The sequence below is a fragment of the Sciurus carolinensis genome, chromosome 7, assembly GCF_902686445.1.
Source record: "Sciurus carolinensis chromosome 7, mSciCar1.2, whole genome shotgun sequence".
Lineage (NCBI taxonomy): Eukaryota > Metazoa > Chordata > Mammalia > Rodentia > Sciuridae > Sciurus > Sciurus carolinensis.
The window spans coordinates 134326757-134337292 of record NC_062219.1 but is presented as its reverse complement, the minus strand read 5'-3'; the positions used below and the strand labels follow the sequence as shown (position 1 = coordinate 134337292).

General features: G+C 44.3%; 1 pseudogene; it reads left to right on the top strand.

Annotated features, from left to right (window-relative positions):
• Positions 1 to 201: 201 nt before the first annotated feature.
• LOC124989113 (serpin B6-like) overlaps positions 202 to 10536 on the top strand; it is a 31794-nt pseudogene continuing 21459 nt past the window's right edge.

The window sequence follows — 10536 nt, the reverse complement described above, 5'->3', positions numbered from 1 at the left end:
TGGGGCAGATTGCCAGCAGGACTGGCGTCACAGTGCAGTGGCTACCTGGTGCACACCTGGGCTCTCCCAGTGTCATCTTTCCTTCCTTCTTTCTGCCTCCCTCTGCGGAGGCTGCTGCTGGCCCCGTGACATGCTGGCTCTCTTTCCGGGACTCCGCCCCGTTTCCCCGCCCAGCCGGTATTAGAGGCCCAGAGGCCCCTGGCGTCTTCTTACTTGGGCTCTGCCTGATCCCGGTCAGTGGCAGCTGCGAGATCCAGGACCGCTGGTAGCCCCGCCCGCCCGTGTCCGCGTCCGCAGGTATCCCGGCCCGTCAGGAGACCACAGGTGATCCTGCCACGCGCCTGCTAGTGGTGACCTCTCCCTCCTGTCTACCCCAAGGCTGGGCATTGGGAACCTGCAGGGCTGGAGGGGAGAGATAGGCCAAGGGAATCTTGCCAAGTGCCAGCGCCTTTTCTCTGCAGGAGCCATGGTCTCCCCACTCGGGTTGGCCTGGGCTGCCCTTTGACAGGTTCTAAAACACAGCAGGGCGCGCGTTTGGGTTTTCAGTGTTGCAAAGATTGAAAAGGGAGCTGAACCGCGGCCATGACAGGCTGCGTTTACGGCATGGAAGATTTCAGGCCTAGATTTCTATTTGCTGGAGCTCAGATAGTCAATTCTACAATACCACATGAGTCAAGATTAGGACTGGCCTTTGGCAAACAACCAATTGGGAGCCAACGAGCCAATGCCTAACTTTCCAAACCATATGTCAATGTGTTAAGACCTGGGTACCCTAAGCCAATGGAAATGTGCCAACCCACACTTGCTGAAAGATCAGCCAATCGTGTACTTTGTTTTGTTCAAATTTCCTGCTCTACTGTGAAGCTCATAAAAATCCAACTGAATGTTTTGGGTTTGTGTGCTGGATGAAATTGGCATTTAAATTACTTCCTTCTCCCTTTTTCCTTTAAGCTCAATTTTGACAGACTTTATGGAAAATTAATATTCACATGGGCTCAGGAATACTCAGATGCCAGGGGGAAGCTGGGTCTGGTTAGGTACCTTGTTGCTTGGGTGGGGTGCGGTTGTACTGATGTGAGAACAGGCCCCTGACTGCCTGCTTCCTGCTTGGGTTATGATTGCTGGGATGAATTCAGATGAATTAAGTAACCTTTGGATTCAGGGCCTGTGGTTGGGGTATTGCAGTGCTGAGGCTCAGTAACATGCACTGTGATACCCGGAATGACTACTGTTATCGGCATATATTGGGTGTGTGCCAGCATTTCAAGACTACCCTTGCATAATTGCATCCCTTATGATTTGGTGCCTTGACAGAGAAAGTGGGTAGTTGTTTCCATAAACAAAATAGAGTTGGTGCTCCATATACACCTGTTACCTTATCCACAGATTTAACCAGCAATGGATGGAAAATACTGGGGGGGGGGGGTTGATTCTGCACTGAACATATGCAGCCTTTTTTTCTTGTTATTCCCTAAATAATATGTTTAACAACTGTTTATAGAGCACTTAGCTTGTATTAGCTGTCATAAGTAATCTAGAGATGATTTGAAGAGTACAAGAAGATGTGCATAGGTTATATTAAATACTACTACCGAGCATCTGAGGTGTTTTGGTTTGTATGGAGGTCCTGGAAAAAATGTCCCTCGGATACCTAGGAATTACTGTATTTTAGATTTCATTCCAGGGCATTTTATTACAGGTCAGTGAATTACTTTTAACTCAGATCAGTAACAGAATGAAATTAGAACAAATAGCATCCATGTTTTCCCCCTTATATCTGATAGGAAGGGTAACCACGTGGATGTTGTAGGATCACATGGAAGACCACTCACCTTACATTTCCAAACCTTCTGGACAAGGGAGTGTGCCAAGAACGCAACTGCTGCTCAGAAAAGTTACACACAACCACACATATCCAGACACACCTTCAACGGCACAAGAAAGCAGAGACAAAGCAGGAACCCAAGTTTCCATTTAGACCAAATTTACATGGTTACATTGTTGTAGGAAATGAATGTATCATTAGTGGAAGAAGTCAAGAATATAATTAAAGAGTGATACCTTAAAACTTTCTAGATTTGATCAATTGAATAAATTCAGTTGTGAACATGAGCTGCTCGAAGTTACTGGTGATGATACAGAGGAAGAAAGGACCCTAGGGTAGATTTATTACATGTTTCGAATATGTGTAAAACAGCTCATTATAAAAAACCTTTATCTCTTTTTTATGTCACTGATTAATATTTTAATTTGTAAAAGGAATGCTATCTTCAAAGCAGTAATTTTGAAATGTATAATGAATTTTATGTGTGTGTTTGTGTGTGTGTATGAAGCGTCCGCATCTTATTTCCTGCAGCTGTAGAAGTAGGCACTTGGAAAGCCATTGTACGTACTGAGTTAGCAATGTGAACAGTGAAATATGTATCTTTCTTACTGGCACATTAAGAGGTAAGAGAAAGACCTCAGTTAAAAAAAACTCATTAGGCTAATGATTTGCGTTATTTTGGAATACCTTAGTGAGGGGTAAACTTTTAATTCAGATTATTTTCTCTTTTTAGGATTGGAACTCTCTAGTCCTTTTATAATGGATTGCTAAGGATTTATGTATTATTACAAAGTGAAAATGAAAATGGTTTTATGATTATGTACTAGTGCCAGTTTATTTTCGAATTCATGTTTCAGGGAAAAGATTTTAATACATGGGACTTAATGCTTGGACATAAATTTTAATATTAAAAGAGGGACAAAATAATAACTAAAGAAATATGACTTTTAAACATTCACATATATTCTACTCTGCTCCCGAAAAGTTTGTATATTTGTAGCCGCATGTATTCATCTCCTTGTGCTCATAAAACCCTGCTAACCCAACAGTCAAAGAGCACTTTCAATCATTTAAACCAAGGTCAAAGACAATGACAGAGGAGTTGAACAGTGGGCAAAAGATGCCAGCAGAGTTTTGGAGCAGGAAAGTGGCTAGAGGAAGGAGTCAGTGTTTGGAGGGAGGAGGGAGGAGCAGCCCAGGAGCTGACAGTGTCAAACTTCAAGGCCCTGGAGAGGGAGGCTGAAGTGCAGGGTGGCACTAGGGCCCTTGGTAGAAAGTCTGTGCATGGAGTGCTTTGAACCCCAGCTGCCATCCCCTCTGCTCTGGCAACCAGGCAGCCCCCTCTTCCCTGGCAGCCCCCTGATAGGAGGTCAGGTCTCACCCCTGAAAGAAATGATGCTCCAACTCAGGGTCCCCCAGACACTGAGTGTTGGGAAAAGCACTGGGCTGAAATGAGGGGAGTAGGTGTCCAGCACAAGCACCCCCAGCCCCCACTCCATCTATGTAAATGTCACCTCCAGCAGCCAGACCAGGGTATTTTCCACTTGCCAGTGTGTCAGCAGACTACTGTGCTACTGTGACTCCTCGATCATATCAGCAGAGAAGTCCCCAGCTGACAATTCCCACTCATGTAAACAGAATTTCCAGCAGTGTTTTGCATTTTCCCCCAAATATGGACTGATACCCAGGGTTTGGCAGGCACTTTTGGGAATCCTAAGTGTGAAAGAGAAACCTGCATAAAGTAAAACAAATACTAGACACAACCACACCCAAAACCACACTAACAAAAGCCAGAGAAAGACAAGGCAGGGTGCAGAGGAGAGCTCAAGAGAACTATAGTTGATGTTCTTTGAGGAACTGGAACCAGGGACATCACAGAACAACAAAGCCTCCTTGGAAATTTAAAAAAATAACAGCTGACATTGACAAAATAATCAATAGAATGATTGGATGATATGGGTTGGCCTTTCTCAAAAAATGGGATGAAATGTAATTGTTATGGAAAATGCAAGAGAAGAAAGAAGGTCTGAGTCGAACTTTTCACTGTGTGCTGTGGCATTGTGCTGGGACAGGTAAACAGATGTGTCAAGGTGCTGATCTCTCCAACTCAGGGCAGTAGGAGGGGGCAGCCTGGTGGCTGGAACTCTCAGCTGGACACCTCTACAGCAAGTAACCTTGCCCCAAAGTGTAGTAGTAGGATCGCTCTTTGTGTGTGCTGTGATGTGCAGAAGGTTGGAAAGTCCCAGATGAGGTCATTCCAAGAGTCTCAGTGTCTAACAAACAGGAGGTACAAAATCAAGAAAACAGAGATTCTGCAGGAAATGAGAAAGTACCTCAATTTTTTTCCCGAGAGAAGAAAGGAAAATTTTTTACATTGCTTGTGGCTAGGGTCCTCCAAGTGTCCAGCATAAAGAATGAACAGGGCCAGAGCAGGACACATCACTGGGCCCTTTCTGACTATCAGGGAGGAGGATAAGTGCCAGGGGAAGCAGCACCCAGGAGAGCAGGTTCCTGCTAGGACATGTGAGTTGCCTGGGGAAATACCAAGTGTGAAGTAGTCAGTGAGAAATAAAGACAAAGCCAGAGATGAGATTTAGAAAGTGGGCGCTTGATGGGTCTTCAAGCCCTGATAGGAACTGGAACTGAACCAATGGAAAAACTCCCAATGTTTTATTTCACAGGAAGTACATCAAAGGCAGGGATAAGGTTTTAATGTGGGAGGCGTTTTGTTTCTGTGCTTGGCAGGTTAGGCCCATCTTCAGGAGGCTGTGTCTGATACTAAGGCTGTGAGCTAAGGTAGGGTGGCAGCATGACCTGACTTCCTCAAACCAGGGAATTTTACCCAGGACTTCCCAGAATGGCAGCTTCCAGGCCTCATGTTGACTCAGACAATTCCATATTCATATACAGCTTCCGAAAAATAAGATTTCTTAAGCTTCCAAAGCGTAGGGGTGCTCTGGGGTAGATGGAACTGGGTTCAGAATGTCATAGGACTTCTCAACAGTAGAGCTGGAGGTAGAGAAGCAATGAAGTAGTACCTGAAAACTCTGGATGCAAAATCCTGTGCAGCTCATTATAGACCTGCTGAATGCTTTCAGGCATGCAAGAAATCAAAACACCTGTCTTTTGTTTTAGAAAGCTATTGGACCATTTACTCCATCAAAATAAGGGAGTCAACCATGAAGTAGGAAGTCAACCATGAATGTTATTGCCAATGGGAATTCCCTGTATGGCCCAGGGGCCTGGGAAGTACACAGAGCAATGGACCCATCATGGAGTCGTGTCAGAAATGTGGCTGATAAACCCTGGTTGGTGTGACACATAGGTATAATGAAAGAATAGTACAGTTGAGTCCAGATAAAAGCCACTTAGTGCATTCATGTTTTAGAAGCCTCAGGTTCATAAAAACTTTCAGTGGTGATCTAATTTGTAGCATGATACATGAGGGGCTTAAAGGGAAATATCTATCCCAGCTTGTCACTGGTGTGCCCAAAGCAGCAACTATATTTTCTAACAGCACCAATACTCATCTCAAGTATTCATATTTTATACTTTACAATTCCTTCATTAAGAGAAACCAGCAGATAGGTTTTATTGTCACTGGAAGAGGTCTGAGGAGTTTCTGGGGAGGTACACCTGAACTTAGATGAGTGGGGTTCTTGATAAATGTGCAAAAAAGGACTGAAGAACATGTCTGAGGCAGAGATTTATTTAGGAAAGCCAGGAATAGACATTCAGGGGAGAATGTGGGCCATTTTGAGAGTGACAGATGCTTTGGGAATTTTCATGCTCTCCCTTTAAAGGAATTTTGGTGAAGGGTGGACATGGGAATGTATGTGAGGATGACATCTCTCTGATGATCACAAGATGTTTCATGATGGTCTGGAAGTTCTCAGGAATCTTAGACAGATGTGGTCTCTGTTAAGTGACCAATAAATAACATTAGGAAGTAGCCTGGGTTATAAGTTTCTTAAAATATTGTCTCTCTCTGCTTAATCTATTTATTACATATGACAACAGTGCATGAGGAAATTTTCATAAATGGGTGAATTTCCATCAAGTGTAAGATTGACAGTATTCCCAGAAGTTTGGGGGTAAAACTAAACTGGTTGACTTGGGGAGTGACAGACCTGGGAAGAAACATATGCAGAACATCAGCATAAGGCATAAGACTTAGATTAAAGTCAGTATCCTTGTTCTTCCTTCTGTCTCCTTTCTACCTTTCTTTTAGTTCTTCTTTCCAATCTCAGTATCACATTGTTGGACTAGAAAAATTCAACATGGGCGCATAAGGCCCTGTTGTTGACATAAAGCAAGGGAGTTTCAGACCAACAGCTAAGGATAACGTAGCCCATTTGAAGAGCACTCCACTAGCCAAGTTAGTATGGTTTGAGCACCAAGAAGCAAACATCAGTAAATTGAAATATATTATTTATAAAAAGCCCTGAGTCCATTAATTAGTTCAGTTGAGGTAAACAAGGCTTAAAAAGTAATAGAATTCAGTAATATTTGCATTCCATTTAGGATTTCTTTATAAAAAGTTTAGTTATTACAGGTTCCCAGGTGAATAAACAGTCATCATTTTTCTATAAACTAACCTAATGGTATAAGAAGTTAAACCAAAAGTCGTAAGAGCCAAGGTATATGATAGAACTACAGTCTTGGCAACTCAGAGAAAAACCCAAATAATAATTTCCTCTAAAGAAACACAAAGATTACAAGAATCTGAAGTTTGGTGTTTGGCCAAGGCCTTGTAAATCCCATTAAAAGTGAGATCGAAGCCCAGAGATCCACTAAGCAGTCAAATGTGCTGGTTATAAAAAGTGTGAGCACCCAGTGCCAAGCAACAGTGGGGAGGTACAATGACTATGAACCAGTAAGCCCAGCTCCCTTGTTTCTGTAGACAGGAAATGGTCCCCTGAGATTAATTCCATCCTAGAAAACCATTATTTTAAAGTAAGCATGGGCATAAAGTAAAATATGCTTGGGATTTTTTTTTTTTTTTTTGGTACCATGTATTGAGTCTGGGGGCACTTTACTCCTGTGCCACATCCACACTCTGTTTAATTTTTCATTTTGAGACAGGATCTTGCTATGTTGCTAAGGCTGAATTTGACCTTGTGATCCTCCTGCCTCAGTCTCCCAAGCCACTGGGATTACAGGCATGTGCCACTGCGCCTGGCTGCTTAGGCTCTTATTTGTCATTACAAGTTCCTCTGTGGTCTCATCCTCTCCACCCTCACTCCCATGTCTTTGATTTTCATAGTCTGCCCACCCTGGTTTGAAACCTTTACTAATCTCAATGAAAATCTTTTGTTCTAGAGAGCCTCTCTGAGTATCTTTTCTTTTTTATTCAGGTTGACAACTCTTTTATAAACTACTTGTAATTACATTTGGGGGCCACTCAAATGGTCCCTGATAATCTCTCAATCAGAAGATTCTTAGTCACAGCTGCACAGTCTCTTTTGCCATATGAGGGAACTTTCACAGGTTCCAGGGATTAGGACCTGGATGTGTCTGGGGACCTTGTCGAGTGGACAACAGCTATACTTGTAAAGGGCTGCTTTGTGTTCTCGTCACAGTCCTTTAGTTAGGTGCACCTCCCACTCCTGTGTACTCTGAAACACTCTTTTCCCCCTTTCCTTGTTCTGTGGGTTTCCACCCACTGCTCAGGGGAATCACTGGGAATGTCTTAGAATGCTAGCATTCTCCAGCTGGGAAATGAGTTTGGCAGACACCTGTGACCCGTGCAGGAACAGACAAGTCCTGCGCCCACAGACATCTGCCTCTGGCCTGCTCCGCTGCATGTGCAGACGTCCTGGCTGACTGAGCCCTTTCCTTCCTTTTGTCCTCTAGCCTGATTCCTTGCAGGCTCTTCCAGAAGTTCATGACTTCTCCAAGTGCATTTGAAAGAGTTAGTCCATCTACTCAGCTGCAATCATTTCTCTTTAGTGAACTTGAAGATCCCTGTTGACAATGGGAAGTTGTGAAGAGGGATCACTGAAGTCCTGCTGTGCTCTGACCTTTTGTGCTTCTGTGATTACAGCTGGCCTGAAGACACCTCCACCCCACCCACCTCTGACTGGCCAACTGTGATCCTGCCCTTGACCTTGCCAGGGCTAGCAGGGCTCCGGACCCCCCTGAGCTCTGACTCTACAGGTGGACATCGACAAGCACCATGACCACAGATGAGGAGGTGCTGTGAGCACATGGGCCTAGTGCCCTTGCCTGTGGCAGCAGAGGCCATTACCGTGGCCTTAGATTTGGGCTTTGTCACATGCATAGTTTCCTAGGAGAACTGGGGATTAAATGGTGTCTTGCTGAGCACCCCTGTGTGAGCACCCTCATCTACTGGGAGTGATGTGTGGGTACATGATTCAGAGGAGAGAAGGGTCTCATGTGACTTTACTTTCCATATTTATTTCACGTTTCATGTTACCCTAAAATGGGGAATTCTCCCAAATTATAAACACTTGTCTGTCTTGTATTAGTTACTTTGCAAGTGAATTTATAATTTGAAGTGATTTTCAAACTAAATGACACAATAAGCTCTTTCAACACACCAAAGCACAGACATGGAAGCCAAAGTCAGGAACCCCTTCCCTTACCCACTCCAGGAAGCGACTGCAGTGATGTGGTGCGTGTGCCCCTCCCACACTTTCCCATGCACACCAAGGAGTGTGCAGATACAGGTCTTCACAAGACAGGATCGTATTATCAAATTTTACTGTTCTTTTTCATTTGATATTAGAACATAGAACTTGAGACACCAAGAGAGACCCTCAGAGTTGTGCGTGTGTCTCGTTTGCTTACTGAACCGCAGCAGCAGTGGGGTTAACAGGAGTGAGAAAGCAGATGACCTGTGGGCCTGTGTTCCTGTGACACTGACCATAAACCCATCTTTCCAGGCTCACCATCATGGATCCTGTGTTGGAAGGAAGTGGCACCTTTGCCTTAAACCTTCTGAAAATGCTGGGTGAAGACAGTTCCAAAAATGTGTTTTTCTCGCCCATCAGCATCTCCTTGGCCCCAGCCATGGTCTTCATGGGGGCAAAGGGAAGCACAGCAGTCCAGATGGCTCAGGTACCTGGTGTCCTTTGGGAGCAATAGTAAATGCTGTTAATTGTCAGTTGAGCTGATTCTCCACACTTCAGATGCCAAAGGGATTGCTCTTGATGGATATCTGAGGGTATCACTGGGGTGTGGATGGAGAGTGGACAGGAAGCACATGCTACCCCTGCTGAGCACCCTGGTGTGAGCACACTGCAGTCCCTGAACTGGAGCAGTTTCCAAACCCAGCCAGGTGTGTGTGCCAGTCTCCTCTGCTCTTGGGGTAGGAACATTACTTGATTGGCTCCACCTGGGTTTCCTGGGACTCATTCCTAGTCCTCCACATGTCAGGCCATGGCACTTCCCTGTGCATTCTGGGCTTAGCTCTTGGCAGCTCCCTTCCTTTTCCACAAGAAATGGGCCATGTTTGTTGCTCTCCTAGCCCTCCTCCTGCCAAAAGAGAGTCTGGGTCCCAATGGCTCCGCTTCACTTTGAACTGTCTCACAGACAGGATACACAGAGGGATCCTGGAAGGGGCAGTGGAGAGGGAGCTTTCAAGATACTTTCTGTCTTTAGTTGGATGGTGGTAAGGATCTGCCCAGCTTTTAGACCAAGTTTATTGTTTGCTTGTTTCCTGCAGTCAGGGCCTACTGAAACGGTGTGTTTTTGTTCTGTTTCTGATTTCAGGTACTTTCATTAAATAAAAGCAGCAGCAGTGGAGGTGGAGATGTCCACCAGGGCTTCCAGTCCCTTCTTACTGAAGTGAACAAGACTGGCACACAGTACTTGCTTAGAACCGCCAACAGGCTCTTTGGAGAAAAGTCTTGTGATTTCCTCTCAGTAAGTCACGCTCGTTTAGCATAAAGCAAGGTAGTGGGGAGGAGGAGAATTCATGGTACAACAGAAAAGAGTGTGGGCTATGAATTAACTCAGGTTTCTGGCTACTGATTTGTTTATACCCTTTCATTTTAAAAAAAATCAGAAAACTACTCAAGTCACAGGTGAATATATTCTTGTGCAGAATGCAAATAAAGCCAGCAAAGCAAGAGCCCTCACCAAACTCTTTTTCACAATCCACATCCCTCCCAGATTAAGAGCTTGTGTAGATGTGATATGTATCTTCCTGTACATGTAGAAATTTTGTTTTGTGGTAATTTTCCCTATATTATGCTTTTATCCAACACATGTTGTTTGGCAATTTATTTATTTTGTTCTTCAAATCTCAGTGTATGTGGCTCTACTTCAGTGTTATCACCGTCATCATCATCATCATCATCACCATTTGGCACAGGGGATTACACCCAAGACTTCAAATACACTAAGCATGAGCTCTATCACTGAGTGCATCCCCAGCTTCCCCGACTTCACTATTAGAAACCATCATCTGTCCATTCTAAGTTGGACACATTGTAACCTAGAAAACCTTTTGCTCACTGAAGGGCATTGAGTCATACCCAGTCTGGGCAGATACACAGTGTTATCGAATGTGACTTTCGTGCCTATGTGTATGTGTGTGTGCTGCTCCCAAGTGGATTTGTGGAGGAAGGAAGTAGAGCTTTGAGATTTTAATGTATTACTGAGTTTCTCTCCAAAATGCTGTCTGTATTCCCTCCAGGGATATTAGCAGAATGTTGGTTTCCATCTACCATGATCACCACTGC